Genomic DNA, 17,008 nt, shown 5'->3' with positions numbered 1-17,008 from the left:
TATCATCTCACCCCCAGTGAAGACACACGGACACCTGTATCACAAGTCACAATGCTAGGGAGGGCACACTGTACTGCAAATCCCAAAACATACTGCTGACAAACGGTCAGCAGCCAAACACTCGTTCAGCCAAGGAAACAACACAATGCAGATGGTACAACCTACAAGCCTAGGATGCGACATAATAACACAAAAGAGTCACAGACAACACAAGACAACTACTGCCATGAAAGGTGATTTCAATGGGGCTAGCTACATCAACATGATCCCATTCATTTTCTCTTGTAGCTGATCAGGGGTATGGCATCCAGCCATGGATAATGACACCTATTGGCAACCCGAGTACTGCAGCAGAGCGTGCCTACAATGACGCACATAGGAGGACACGCACCATAGTCGAGAGGACCTTCGGCATCCTCAAGTCAAGGTTCTGGTGCCTCGACATCACTGGTGGTAGCCTCCTATATTCCCCGGAGATGTTCTGTTAGATCATCCTAACATGTGCTATTCTGCACAACATTTGCATCAAAAGGAACATTCCCCTCCTGGAACCAGAGCCACACAGGCCTGAAGAGGAGGAAGAGGAGGATGCTGGCCTGCAACATGAGGGGGAACTACACAACACAGCTGCTGGTATACGCCGGCGGCAACATATCGTGAACATTTTTTTTTTAAATATAATCACCATCACCACTTTAATGAACTAATTCAAATAAACACCTTAATAATCACCATATCATGGTCTGGCTAATCATTTTTGCACACCTTCATATCTAACTATCAGAATAAGAGTGTTGCCTCATGGAGCATTGCTGATATAATGATTAGGACACTGAAAATCCCAGAGCTAATGTGATGCGTAACATACAATGGTCACATAACCACACACTGTAAATGACATATATCATGTACATTTCTCCTTTGAAGGCCAATAGCAGAGGACCACACCTATTTCACACATACATGTTTGCAACATGATTCATTGCAGCATATGGCACACAACTAAGACACCATCACTCAATAAGTGGAAAACAAGCCTCATACATGAGGCAGTTGATGTGCTTTTGCATCAGTAACAGGAATGTCTGACCAGACCCTTGACAGCAGTAAGTCCAACTGCATCCAATATTTTCAAGGACTATCTGTGACCAGAGTTCCATAGAAGCTGTACACAGACAGCACAAGTGCCACACATATGAGCAGCATTGCGCACATGACATTCCATGTACATGTTAGCCCATTTCCTAACTCCTGACACACCCATGCACCTGGTCACAACCCACCTGTCTGAAGAGGTCCCTGGAATACTAAGATGTGTACCCTGGTATTCCCTCCTCTACACACAGAGCCTGTCAATAGCAATCCAGTGTGCTACACCCTTTCCTATGGTATGCCATTGTCATAGAACATCTGACTGCATGGACGTCAGGTCAATTAATACACTGGCTTCTAGTTTCCAAGCCCTGTTAGCACCTGTAGATTGCTTCCCGTGTGAAAATGTCTGTTGGCCATTAGAATGCAAATCTCACCTACAGGACGTGTGAGAAACAGATGTAGCCCACACCTGCGATCACCTCCATGCACCCCACCCATTACAACAAGCACTGCCCCTGCTGATGTCTGGAACAGCATAGGAGTTGCCATTTTGTCAAATACACTGTTAAGCATTCATACTAATTAAGCCGTGTAACACAACCCTTGGGTTCATTTGTCACCTTCAAAAACACAGGACATACACAGTTAGACATGTCAACTGTCTAGTTCACCCTCCAAACAGTCTTAGTCAGACCACTGATTATGTAACTTGTCAAATTGCTGTATCCTAATTCACCCTGCAATCTGTCAGCCTGACTGGCATCTGTCTGTGCATCACACTAAAGTATCCCTGTGTCTACATATGTACCACACTTGCGTCAGCAAACCTCTCATTCATCAGGGGGTATTTCGGCATGTGCTTCTTCAATGCATACCCAAATACATTGTATAGCATCATGTGCCTTTTAACTTTACCATATGAGTTAAATCCTCTGTGAAAACCAAAATTCATGGCCCATCCCTTGTCTGGGTCTCATTTATGCATGAATGACAAAGTGTGACAGTGTCCCAGAGCCGTATGCAGGGATTGGGTACGGGGCATTAAGCAGAACCAGCAACCTTTGAAAATGTCCATGAAAAATCCACACTTGTCAGGACCCTGACAGTTCACACACAAAATTACATTGCTCACAACATATTGATGGGCCGTGTGTGGTGAATACCTGCCAGAGTAATCAGCACAGAGGCTATGATGTTCCAGAGCCAGTGGGAATTGCAGAGGCTAACCTGTGTACAAATGTTGTAATGACACCTGCTGGAACATGACACCTGAGACATTATCTCACTCAGCACACCAAGGTTGCCCTGTTGACTGTTTCATTACATGTCTTTAGTGACAGGGTGGGACCATCCCCATGTAGGGTCTCATGTCCACATCCACTTTACTCACATTGATCAACAAAGGATACTCAGTAGATACAGGAATAGCTGCCACTGACTCATGATGAGTCCTGGACCGAACTGTGAAAAATTACAACCCAAAACATATACAGGATCATCATTGGACCACACACATGAACAAGACACCTATGTGCAATTGATCACTGGAAATATGTGGACACGTGCTGCCTTGTCCGCTGGTCCACCACAGCCACTTGAGAGTTGTGGCTCACTTCTATGACCTCAACTGTGGTGTCATCATACATTTGTGATTCACCTTTGTCTGTCTGGGCAAACAACATGGTACCCACTTCCTTAATGTAGGTGTATGACTCACTGTGGGATTCACCAACTAGTGCCTAGGAAGCTGTTACCAAAACTCTAGGACATAGGATGTTGAAAATGTGGACCATTGACATGAACAAGCTTCTGCCATCTATCTGATGTATGCTTTGTCATATGTGGTGTCTATGTTACCCTAAATCTTGGAAGTCCACATTACAGATGTTGCTACATGTATGACTAACACATGTCCTCTCTCATTTCCACAATGACTTGCATCTAAGGTTTGGACACATGGACGTCACATTCATACAAGCATATGTGCAATAATGCATCATGTGATACACACACACTTGGTCAACAAATACATTAGTTGCCACAGCACACACATTGAGCCAAAGGCATTTAGGTATTGTACATATGTGCGTCACATTGTTATCCTCTACTTATGCCAAACATGCCCAATTTGTGCAATACATATATGTAGGCCACACATATGGCCATCTAGTGCGTCAGCCAACCGTAAAAATACTGTGAAGGAAGTAGCGGATCATGGTCGCTACAGTATGATGTCACACATGTGAACATAAACCATCAACATCATAGTGGGTGCCATCAGCCTATCTCTGATGTGTCCCAAATGTAACATAACATAAAAACAGAAACAAAGCCCAAAACCAGTTCATGCACTGAAAGTTTGACGTTGCAAGCATTATGCGTCATTTTTTGTACATTAATACTGTATTTTGCGTCATTTTTTTTGATGCACAGGAGTGAACATTAGGCCGCATCCAGATAATTGTACAGGCCATGTACTATTATTTGGATACGGGCTAATTTTCACTTCTGTGCATCCCAAAAATTACGCACAACCTGCATGCGTGAAAAAAGTATGTCGCAGAACGCGAAAAAGGGCGGACATTTTATAGAGGAAGTGATGTAATAGGATATCCTGTTTACAGCTCATGTACAGTGGGTGTGCTTTCACTTTCACTTTCACTTTGCAGTCTATGATTCTTCTAGACTGTGTGGCTGTGTAGAGAGTGGTGTCCTTAGAGTTTGTGCTTTTGTGTCCTGTGTACTGTCTCTATTGTCAATTTGTGAAATAAATATTGTTGGTGTATACTGTCCTACTATGTTTTGTGTACATTTGTCCATTTATCTAGTGTTTTTGTTGTTTGTGGGAGTCTGTTGAGGGTAGTGGTAGTTTGGGGATAGTTGGGTTCTTTTAGTGGTTCAGTTTACTTTTCTTCTGTATTTGTACCCCTACTTCCCCCTTTTCCCCTATCTATTTCTTTAACCACTATTCCATTTCAGATTTCTACAATGTCTGGTAGGCCACGTCTTGGCAGGATGGGTGAAGAGGAGTTGGGGGGCTTCATATGGCATGTGTGCCATTTCTTGCCACTGATGATCGAGGCAGGGAGCAGGGTGATACAGGGGTATCACACAGAGGCGCGCAGAATCAGGTGGGGAAAGGTGCTGCATCACCTGCAGCGTGTGTATGCCAGCCAGAGGAGTGACTACCAGCTGAAGCACCGGTGGGCTGACCTCATCACCAGGGAGCAGGATCTCTTGGACCACCTGGGAATCGTGATTGGTGGCCCTGTTGGTGAGTACTAATCATGTAAATGTGCACAATTAAATGCTCAGTAGTGACATCAGATGATCTGTACTATGTCTGCCAGCTAAGTTGCTGACTGTGTGTAATGCTGGGGAAACATACTGGGATAATTGATGCACTATGGGAAGGATCACAATTGCTAGCTGTCAGGTATTACGTGCTCAGCAAACTTACAGGATACTTTTCCGTGAAGTAAATTGGTGCTGCCTTTGTGTCAGACAACCAAACAAAATAGGAGCTAATCATGTATAGGGCACTTTTGTCAGAGAAGTAAAGATGTACCAACATATTGGCTAACTTTGTTGACGCAATAGCTAGAGTGACTTTAGAATCACTACATGATGCAGAAAATGAGTGCTGGCTTCACATCAATTGATTATAGCAAAGTGGCTCAGATATATGTCTCATGTGAGTCCTGTGAGTGTGGAAGGAAAGCGTTCACGGAAGTACTATGAATGTTAGGGATTATTGTGGTCCTTTATCTTTTTGGATACATGTCAGATCTGGATTTGGAAACATCGTGAAAAGGTGTAAGGTGCCCTCAGCTAACATCTTAGAATGTTTGTTGGAGTTAGTTGTGCCACATTCCAATTAGGGATGGCAGTCCAAAGGTATGCACATGGGTTCACATCTCCATGGTTGGTGCAAATCACCATAGCTGGGCCACATCAAAGGAATAAACTGTAACAACATGAGGGCTTACAAAAGTCCCTGTCCCTCTGTACATTGTACCTATGTGTAATAAATGTGTCATGGCCACATAGTCTGTTTGACTGGTAATGCAGTCCTTAAGTAACCAGGCTTTGGATGTCTCTCTCGGATCCACATGATGAGACGATTACACTCCATATTTATTTCTGGTCACCAATGACGGGGCATGTTTGCCACCACATGATAGTTAGGGCCAATGCATGTGTGCAGATATGTGTGAAACTGTCACAGGAGAACCATGCTATGTACAAGTTGGCCGTGATATATCAGATGCAGTATCATCATGTCTGAATGTCTGCTATTTCCTTATTCAGCCTACACATTGTATATGTTTATGAAATTGTTGGTCTGTGCACGGATTTGGAGCACATTTCTTCCTTCCATGCATTACAGGTGGACCGGCACCCTACACTGTGGGAGAGGTGGCTACATTTGAGGACCCCAACCACTCTAGTAAGTTTTGGTATTTCTGTTATGTGTTGTGTTTGCTGGTTATGGACTCGTTTGTGTTGGACGCATAGCAAGGTGTGATGCGTTGGCCAATCATTTGTCTTGTTCCATGAGTGGGATTTCAGTTTCTCAAATGTTTTGAGTTGGCCAATGCGTATCCTATGGTATTATCTAGGGATTGTAGGCCATTCCTGTAGGCACCACAGTGAGTACTGGTGTGAGTCATGTGGATGACACTTGTATCAACAAGAGTCGCACTGGAAGTCAGCTCAGATTTAGTCAGCCTGTCAGACCCACATTCTCCAAGATTGGTACAGCAAATTGATTTCCAATAGACTTCTGCTTCCCTATTTACCAAGGTACTTATTAAACTGTAGGTAGAACCTCCTAGCAGCATGTACTTCCACATGTAGTGCTACAAGTATGTGGAACTTGAGTGCAACGGCCTAGGTGTGCATGCTAATCATGATCATGGGTGTTCTTGCAATTCTGTGTCTGATGTATGTCATGCCTTCCTGGAAGTATATGTTGTGTACCAAGCTCTGCATTTCCTGACATGTGTGGCCCTATGATTGGTCTAGGGTTTGCAGACTCCTAATTGTTGATAGACCTTACCTGTGGTGTGTGTGTAGATCCAAACCCATGTGGAGTTTTCTATACACTCCCTGGTTTCCATGTTGTTTGAAATTGATAGTTGTTTATCCACCCCCCACCCTCAAACACAGGCATGGGTTTGTAAATGGAGTACCTAGGACTGATGCTACCAGTATGTTACACATATATGTGAAAAAAGTGACTGTTTGGTTGGAACCTAGTATACACACTCAGGTTTGGCACATGGGTACTATACAGGCAAGTCCTGTTAGAACTTGCAGACCATGTGGCTTTAGTTTTGCATTCCGTACACTGACATTTGTAGCCCAGGTCTTGGCGGAGGATATGCAGCATGATTATTAGCTGATAACTGGCAGAACTCAGATAGCAAGTCAAAGTCAGTTGTTACCCATCTTGTAGGTTATGTATGTGCTATGTGTGATGTGACCTTTGTAGGCTGGCCTGCCATGTACTTCCTCAGGGACATTCAATGATCTGTATTGTGATATGAGCTGTTACAAGTACAGTAGATGTATTGTCTGATTTACTTCTTGTGCCATTTCACTCAATGCAGTTCCTAATGTAGATTATTTGCATTTGTCTTCACAGCTGCAAACATGACTCCAGACCAGGTCTGTGACTTCCAGCAGCGGGCCATGAGATACCAGCACATCCTGCTGGTGGAGTCGGGTTCAGGAGGATGGCCCATCTATATCGCCATGAACGGGCCTCCGGGGCATGGAGGACCTTCCCACAGGGTGGCCCTACTTTGCCCACCACAGCCACCACCAGCACAACCACCACTTCAAGCCAGGTGGCCCCACCCACAGCTGGGACTGTTGTGCCTACATCTGCCGCACTTCCAGGCCCCAGCATTGCTACAGGTGCAGGACAGCTCACTGGCCTTGGCTCCACACACACACAGACCTCCTCCACCGGTACCCAGACTGCTCCAGCTCCATCTGTTGACCCTGCAGCCTTCCACAACATGGAACCGAAGATGGACGTGTGCTGCGCAAGTCAAGCCATCTGAGCCGGGCTGTGCGCCACATTAACCGGTGGTTGAAGTCGATCAAGAGGTCCCTCCGCAGGGCCAACCTCTAGACTGTTTTTGATACGTACATGATTCCCTCCCCTCCCTCCCCTCCCTCCTCTTTCCTTGTTCTTATACTTAGTGGGCTTAGGGGGCTTAGTGTTAGGTTAGTATAGGCTGGTAGTTTAGTTAGTGTTAGTGGGTGGGGGTGGGGGTCCTGATTGTTTTTTATTTTTACTTATTACATGTGTGGGTGGGGGGCTATGTTGGGGTTCTTGTGTGTTTAAAAAAATATATTTAAAAAATATATTAAAAAAAACTTTACAAAAAATATATATTTGTTTAGTATAGGATAGTATGTGTTTAGGTTAGTATGTGTTGTCCTCCATGTGTCCCGTCTCATAAGGGGGGTGGGGGGTGGATATTTAGAACATTTCGTTACATGTGATAAGTAAGTGTAGCTTAGGTTAGTTAGGGACAGTTGTGGGTAATAAGTAGTCAGTGTAGATTAGGGTAGGTAAGACTTTTCCCTCAGTTTCCTCTTCTGTGATTAGCATTTAATAAATATTTGGTTAACCCTTAACAGTATGTGTTAAATGGTACTTGATCCTGGGCTTGGAATCAGTGTACCTGAATGTTGTTCTATTACATTTGTGTCCTATACTACAAACAAATCCCAACTGAGCTGTAAGATTGGCAGCCACCCCAGAGCTACCTTGCCAAGTTTCCACCCTTTGTTGCAACCACCAATCACAGTTAAAATGTATCACAATGTGTTTCTGTTGATAAGTGTGTTTTCTACGTCACAAACAGTGCTTCCAGACTTGGTATAGGGGGAACAGTTTTAGGTCTGACTGCAATGTGATGATCAAGGACACCCTTATAAGATGAGTTCTCGTAGGCACTCTAGTATTCTTGTCTTCATGACTCACATACGTCATTTGTGACACAGTTCAGCATGATTACCTATTTGTATCTAAACTCAGATAGCTTCATTCATGCAGTTTTTGGAGTGTTTCCTTAGATTAGTGTGCACTGTTATATGTGTTTGTATTGCATGGTGACAACATTTTGCGGCCACTATTTGATGACTTAGATATCCCTTGAGGAAGCATTATTCTGTCCAACACAGCATGATGGTGTATGGTTTCTCACTTCATCAGATATGTCCCTCAGGATGGGCAGAGTATGATGCAATCATGGGCACTGTGCAGATTTATCTGACTACATAATATCAGGACAGTTGTATTGACAAGCTACGTAATTTGACAATAGGCACATTTCAGTTATCTACTGCACAGTTGATATGTCACATTACCCATAGACAGATTTGTTGTGTAAGTGCTATTTATTGAAAAGTGCTGTGGTGCTATCTGTACATTGTCCATGATTGTGAGTCCATTAGAGTGACATCTTGCATTGTGATCCGACACAAGGGGTTACGGAAATGCTTTTGACATGCTGGGGTGATGTTTCAGACAGTGCAGAGGGACAGGATTTGCCAATGAGTAGGAGAGAGACAATCACTGGGCAGGCTGACAAGATATACAGTGGTAAGCAGAACAGTCATTAAGTAGAGTTGTTGCAAGACTGGCATGTTACAAAGCGCAGGACCTTGGTAATTGTTGGCCATGTGGCAGGGACTAGTGCTTCCAGGTACTTTTCCATGTGAAGGTGATCTGTTCCATGTCTTCTTCTTTTGATGTGTGTGTTGCCTCCTCTGTTCTTGGTGGTGGTGGTGGTTGTGAAGGGGCAACAAACACCTCAGTGTTAGAAGACGTGGAGTCAGACATCCCTGGTCGCTGCTACCTGTGAAGGTCTTAAGGGCAGTACTGCAGCAAGGAGGATCTGCTGGTTCTTGAGAATAGCAGCCGCATCATGTTGGTAGGCAGCCAGGTCGGCCCTGAGGGGTTCAATGTTGCATTCGTGCACGCGTTGACGCTGTTGTAGTTGTTGGGTCAACTGTATTACAGCTGTGCTGATTTCATTCTGGGTTTTTTGCTGTTCCTGCAAGATAGATGTTAGGGCTTGCATAGCTGTTGCCTGATCTGCAGATGACATCATGCACGAACGCACGCATGGATGGCTGCCATAGTTTGCATCCCCACCCGCACCTCCTTGGCCAGCTCCCGCTGTACCCCAACTACAGTTCTCTCAAAGCTGGTGCCTGTGTCGTCTGAGTCCTCAGCTGTATTGGAGCTGGCAGGTCTTACAATTGGGGTGGTGGGTGGAGCCTCTGCAATGGCTGCTTGTTCTGTGCTCCTTCTTGTGACTGAAGGTGGGGTCTGGAGGGTTTCAAGGACCTTTTGGATAGTCTCCTCAGGAATGTTTATCAGCTCGTCATCCATGTCATCAGGGTAATCTGGGACAGGCATATCCGCAGGAGATCCATCTTCCTCTGCAATGAAACAGGGGACAATAAGTGTGTCTGTGTTGTGGCATGAGTGATGTGACATGCCTGCCTTGTGATGAATTCACATTGTGATCTTGTTTCGTGTTTATTGCTCCAGTCTTTCAGATGGGCATTCTCCCAGGCCTATGGGCCACCTGCATGTCACATGTATGTTATTAAGTTATTAGACTTGTCGGCATCATCTCTTCTAGGTGTTGGTTTTGGCCAAATAGTGAATTGCCACCTTCTTGTCCTACTCAACCCTCCGTCTACATCCATTTTCATGGTGAGACCTTTCATTGGCTGTGGGTGCTCTGATGGCACTGGCAGCACACTTAACAATCTGGACCTGCCCCAGTCTCTGATTTTTCACATCCACTCAAATGTATTTGACATATAGCATATCCTATGCATAGCATATCCTACGCATAGCATCCATATCGTGTCAATGTTATGACACAATATGGATGTTGGCACTGGTAATGTGTACAGCTGATGTTGGGAATGTGTGGTACATTGGATTGCCCTGATAATCGTATCAGTGTCCTATTTCCTCCTCTGACTGTGCAGGTGTATTTCAGTAACTAGTTACATGTGTTCCCCTCTCAATGCTGTTGTCTGAGCAGTATGACATTTGGGATGTTACATTGTGACCCATGCACAGGATGGACCCTGACATATGCAGCATGGGTATGTCCTTAGAGCTGTGTAACTCCTATTGTTGTTTACATTGGCTGATGTTTGCAACAACTATGAGCATTGACATTTGACAGTACTGGGGCCCTTGTTTTGTTTCAGGGGATTGTTGAAGTTGTCATCCTCAACCCTCTAATTTAGTTGTGTATGATCCATGGGGAGGTTACTGCCATTGGCTACTTGAGCTGCACACAGAGCGGAAGTGGTAGTGGCAACTGTTGTTGCAGTTACATTCCAGTTGTCGGTATGGCTAGAGGTTGTTAAGAGGGCCCTAGTTAATGTGGGGGGGTACGGTGGCTGACGTGTGCCAGGATGTCAGTTTGACGTTGTGCCCTTCCCTCCTGGCGTGGCTTTCCCTTTGCTCCATCGTTGGCATGACAGCATGCCCCCATGGGACTGTTGTTGGTCTAGTGTAATGGTATGCCCCAGCTTCTGTCTGTGCAGGCCATGCCCCCATGCCGTGCCCAGTTGCAGTTGAGATTAGTGCATTTCAATTCCCCATGCGACTTACCCTGCATGTGCGTTGTCTCCTGGTAGTCTGCGCAGTCCTGTCTTGAATCCCTGTGACGATGTCCTCAGGGATGACGGCTGCGATCATCTCCTCCATGTGGTCCAGGGCCTTCTGGTGTGCTGGACTCCCACCTCCAGTCTGCAGTGCTGCCTTCCTGTTCCTGGCCAACTTTTCCTTGGTCCTGCGCTTGCAGTCATGCCAGCGTTTCTTGCACTCAATGACAGTTCTGCGTGCTTCTGCCACACTGTTAATCTTGTCAACAATTTGTTGCCATATTGCCTCTCTCCTACTGATTGGCAACTTTGAGGTGACAAACAGTTGGTGCTGGTGTTCTGTCACCTCTTTAACCAGAATTTCCTGCTCCTCTGCACTGAAGCGACACTTTATTTTTTTCTTATAAGTGCCCTGGTTCTTGTGGGGGTCCTCCTGGCTGGTTCCTGGTCTGTTGTCATCTTCCTGGGGTCTGTAGTGGCATCTGGGATCCATTTTGGCTCTCCTCTGGTGAAATGGCAGTGTTTGCGAGGGTTTTTGACGCTATTGCGTCAAAAAACGGCGCATATCCGGTTTGCAGGTTCGTAGATCGACCCACAGTCATTTCCACCGTGTTAACGTCGTTTTGCTTTACGACTTGACGCTGCGGTGTGCGTCAAAATAAATGACTCCCACCTGTGATTTGCGCGGCCGTGCGTCAAAGTATAAATTTGACGCCCGCACGGCGCACCAAAATGGCATTAGCCGGTGGTAATATTTTTGACGCAAAATTATGCCAGCGCAGTTTTGCGTCAAAAAGTATAAATATGGCCCTTATTTCCTGACTTTCAGGTGCTAGATTTGACAGAAAGTCGCATTGCCACATCCAACGTTGCTTTGTATTTTTTGCATACTATTTTGTTTATCAGTGCTGTACTGTGTGCGTTTTGTATTGCATATGTGCATTTGTGACTGTTCAAATGTCTGTAATCTAAAACTATTCTGTATGAATGGTCTTGTTTAGCAATGTGGAATAACGGGTTATTCTTTGCAGTGACACAGGGTTCTATTGCCCCTGGTATTCAAGTTGTGTGAGAATTTCTCTCACTGGGGCTTTCACTTTATGCTTAATGGGATATTGAGATTGAGGCTGTGGTGTGGACCTTGTTGGTAAGGGCAATCTTTAGCTCATCCTTTGTGGTTACGGTTCACCGCAGGAGCCTGCACCAACACCCAATAGGCAGCATATGCTTCCTTTACAACATCTGGAACTAGGACTGAAAAAGAAGGCAAAATGACATCTTCCTCTGGTTGGGGCTTGCGGACAAATACAGGTGGACAATCTTTTTCTGCCAATCATATATCATAATTTAATGTTGGTTTTCTCCAAAAAATAATATAAAAGGTGCGTTCAATGTCTCCCTCAATCTGAATATTTAGTTTGTATACCCCATTGAGTGGAGAGACACGCATGTCCATTGACTTGACTTGAAGAAAGCTGTTACTAGAAGTCACATCCAGAAGATCTATAAGATTCTGGTGACATATCATGACCTCTGCCACGCTGTCTAGCAGAGTCACTGCCCATGTCCTGTTCTTCAACAACGTTCTCAGTATGAGTGGCATCTCTGACCGAAATTGCAGCCACCTTTTTCTTTTTAAATTAGGGTTTTTGTTTGTGAGGAACATTGTAAGTCCTTTTTTGTCTTCACGTAGTCGCCTTGGTGCTCTGACCATCCCACTCTGTCACTCCGTTTATCAGGTGTGTCCTGAAAGGAACAAGATGGGCGTGCATCAGTATATTGGTATCTGTCAGGAGTTTTTTATGGTTTCTCTATTTCTTAAATTATATCTTCTTTCCAAAGTCTATGGTTGCAGAGATTCTCCTCTTGGACTTTATTCTGTTTTTATTCTGTTTTTGTTTATTCCAGAGGTGGTACAGCTTTTATTCTGTTTTGATTCAGTTTTGTTTATCCCAGTATTTTTAGAACCCTCTTGTTCTTGTTTAGTGCCTTCCTCAGTGGTGGTACTTTTAATTTGTGGTTTTGTTGGGCTGGCTCCCAGACTATCCCGACCTACACATGTATAGGTCTCAGAGATAATCTTTGGCAGCTTGTGCTCCTGTACCTGTTGAGGAATCTCTTGGAACCATTGGCGAACCTCCAAGGCTGCTGCTTCCCCTTTAATGTTACTTAAAATAATTGAGAACACCCTATCAAAGTGGCACATCAGTTTCAATCCCGCATCCAGGGCCAGGGCTGTCCCGTGTTCATTTTGAATATGGTTTTAACACTTCAGGGAAATTCCCAAGTGTCTGGGGTACCATGTTTAGTGGTGTAGATTGCAGCGAAGGCTGAGACCCAAGTAGTAAAATCCTTTATTGAGGTAACCATTCCAACTGGCAAGAACATTGTGAGGATTCCATGTTTATTTTGGGGTCCTGTATGGGGAAACACTACTTTCAGCTTGTTTGTTTTAGCGTAACTCATAACGGAATCGTCTCCCGCTCAGTGGGTGCTTTACCAATAATGGAGTGGAATGTTCATGGATGTATTCCTGTAATGGCCAATAGATGAATAGCTGGAGCAGCCCTTGCTTGGAAGATGTTTAAAGTCTGCATCACAAATTTTATTAATCATCTTTAAATAGCTACTAGCTCATTATATAATGTACATATGTCAGCTGTTTGCATAGCCTGCAGATTGTGATGTGGTGTATATGTGACAAATGTTGGCCATGTTGGTCCATCGTTACTAAAGGGACCTAATCTAACAGATTGTACTACATGTGGGAGGGCACAATTAAACCAGTTTTGGTGTTCTTGACAAAGTCAGAGGTATTTTAAAATATTGATATGCTCTGTACTGTTGTGCTACATTTGCAATTCTGTCTGTGTGAAATGCATTTGAGTCTGCACTTATTTCAGTTAAGGTGACTCAAGAATAAAATATGTCTGTTTTGTATGTGTTGTGAGCTTCTATGATGAATGTAACACCCCCACCCTCATTTCTTAAGCCATTAGCTAAAAGAAACTGTGTGACTGGTTGTCAACAGTTTTAAAAAATATATTTTCTGGTTGTGCCATGTTAAAAAGTAGGTTTCAGAGAAGGGAATACCAACAGGGAAATACTTTTGGGGTTCAATCTTGAACCACCTACAGTCTAGATAGGTATCTTCTATTCAGCTGAGGAGGATTTTCCCTAAGACCATGGACATCCCTGTATGATGGTACTTAGGGTGCCTTTAGCATGTGTGAGACAAAGATAATCAGGAGACCCATATAAACAGTGCCTATCCATTGTTAGCAGTGCCATATCATGTGACTCTTGTGATTTTACTGCTGAGTTAGAGCGGCAGCACCACTGCTTGCGGGTGACTGAGACTCTCCCACACCGGTTTGGCAACTGGTGGCCCAACCCTACCTGCTTGCTAGCAGTACCTCATCCATACACAAAGGATGAAGGTGATTTGTGGCAGTAGTGCATGACACTAGTGACTTCTCAGGGGAGTCACAGTGATTGAGTCATACTGTTTTCTTTCATCAACAAAGAGTCTTGTAACAACTCACAGGCAAAGAAGAAGATGCAGGATATGTTTCGATAGAGTTATTAAAAAGACTGCAATCTATAATAAATTGCATGAGCTACAATAATGAGGATAATGAGACATGACAAATTTAGGATTGTGATAATCAGTGACGTAAATATGAACAACCCCTGCATATTGCAATAAACATAGATAAATGGCTCCTACCTAAAGCCTAAGCTATAGCCTATAGCGAGAGTATGGCAGTGCTGGCCCGATCTGCCTGTGAAAGATGCACTCACTTCCGTTACCTTGGCACAAGGGTCTGCCCTCCATCTCTTGATCTATCTGTAGAGACCAGGCTGAGGTCGACTGCAAAATGGCATGCAGCATAGAAGGAAATTCCTGTCCAGAAGGACGCCTCTAACGACCCTTGGCTCACATGGTGTTTATATAGGTAAACAAGTTTTGTTCTGCAAAGTAGGCCTGACGTGAACATATGCCCAAGTGTCAGATTGTTTACACAATCTTGTGGCAGCACAGCCAAACATTAAAGTCTGCCATTCTCTTTCTGTTCTTGTCAACCCTGGGGCAAGGACCACAATGGAAAAATGAGATTCATAACAATGATAATAATGCATTTGCTAAATTCCAACGGATTTTCAAAATAAAACCCTACATTCTGAAAGCAGACTATTCTAGAATGGATAAATGAAAACAGTGCATATTATCCAGGTACAAGGGTACATGCCACTGGCCTCAAACAGGCTAAAATATATGTGCCTGAACAAGACTAAAATGGACCAACAACAAAGATTTGGGGTGTGCGATATTTGCATAGTTTGGTTTTGCGTGATTACACAAAATTACAACAAGATTATGAAAAATTGGGTGCAATTACACAAATGCAAGTTTTATGATTTTATGCTGTATTTAACATAAAATGCGTCCTCACGTCAATCTTTGCTGCAAGGACACATTTAATCAAAAGCACCGGGAACAACAGCTGCTTAGTTTCTATTGTCCCCATGCTTTGCAGTTTATAATTACACTGAATTGCATATATAATGTATATTTTTTACTGCAATTGGAGTGTAATTATGTGAAGAGGCATAATGCCATAATGTCAGTAATTTGTGTAACAATCATCATGTGAAAATCTAAAATTTAGGCAAATACACCATCTTAATTTATATTATGTCCAGGACTATTAAAGATAAGTCTCAGAGGGGCATTCATAGAGATTTAAATGTCTAACTCTTCTATGATACGGGGCCTACGTGCTGCACAACTGTAGAGTTTTTAAATGTAATACTTCAATTAGAGATCCCAAAAATATACCTACCTGCAAAAATGTGTTTTTGCTGGTGTCACAGAATTTGAGTAAAGCCAATATTTATTGTGAATACAAATTGTTCAACGTTATTCATAGATCAATGGATAATTAATGTAGTATCACAAAGTACAAATGGTACTTACCTAATATAGAACCACCTTCATTACACCCAATAATAAGTAATGCAACAAGCACTTCTATAAGTAAATGGAGACGATGACGCTTTTTGAAACGTAGGTCATCAATGTAGAGGACCTTCACCATCATTGATGAATTTTAAAAATATCTAAAACCTCCAAAAGGAGGCAAGTGATGCTCAAACATTTAGCTATGTATAGTGAAACTAGAAAAAGTATAACAGATTACAATAACATGACTAGAGGTAACATCTGAGGATCATATACAAAAACAATTCAATGTGGCAGGAAAATATATTGTAAAGACTGAGATGACACAGAATAATTGTGACAAATGGCACAGTTTCTGCCCCTTAAGACATTCCATCGGATTTGGACCGACATACCAAGATTTTGTATCCCCTCAAAGTGATACAAAGAGGCACAAAATGTTGATAAAATAGTTATTTGCCAGTGTAAACCTCTTTTGTGTTGAAAGTAGCACCTTAATATGATGCCACTAGTGCTTAGCACTACTTTGCTTCAAGGATAAGTCCCATTGGGGTACAGAGGTCTTCCCGGTCTGCCACCCATGGTTTCTGATGAAAAGCCCTATTTGCTATACTTGTTAGGCAGGATTTTGTGACAAAAATAACACTTTCTTTATGTAAGCACTAAGCAGGAGAAATCGTTTAACTTCCCCTAACTTTTTACACATTGCATGCATAATGTACTTTACAGCACATACCCAATATGTAAAAAATTTAATTGCATCTCTAGACATAGCAATCTCTACTGGAAGAGTATGTTTCCAATGCAAAACATTTGCTAGTTATTACACATACAGCTTTGCATCATGGTGCAAAGGTTGTTGTGTCACATGCAGCTTGTTAGTGTACCAATGCTGCAGAAGGGAGCAGCATCTTAGTAGACATGTAACTTATCTTTCCAAGTAGCACTGCGTTTCACTGCAACTTCGGTTGCATCACTGTGTTGCACTATTTTTCAATAAATCTACCTCGTGATAGAGGAAGTAGTCCCACTATCTGGGTGAGGGAATAGTTGTATTCCTCTCTGTAAAACTTCATATTAAAAATTCTAAATAAAAAAAACTGTCACAAATAAGGTACCTGTATTTACTCATTGATAGTGTAATGAAAATAAATGTTTTTCACCACTGACTTTGTGTTGCACCACTTTGCATATTAGTGGTTCAATGTTCACCAGTTGCAGATTACATTTTGTATTCAGTTTAGCTGCCTATTGACTTTATCATGGCGTTAGACATTGCAG

Source organism: Pleurodeles waltl, chromosome 6, assembly GCF_031143425.1.
Source record: "Pleurodeles waltl isolate 20211129_DDA chromosome 6, aPleWal1.hap1.20221129, whole genome shotgun sequence".
Lineage (NCBI taxonomy): Eukaryota > Metazoa > Chordata > Amphibia > Caudata > Salamandridae > Pleurodeles > Pleurodeles waltl.
This window is presented reverse-complemented; position numbering follows the sequence as displayed.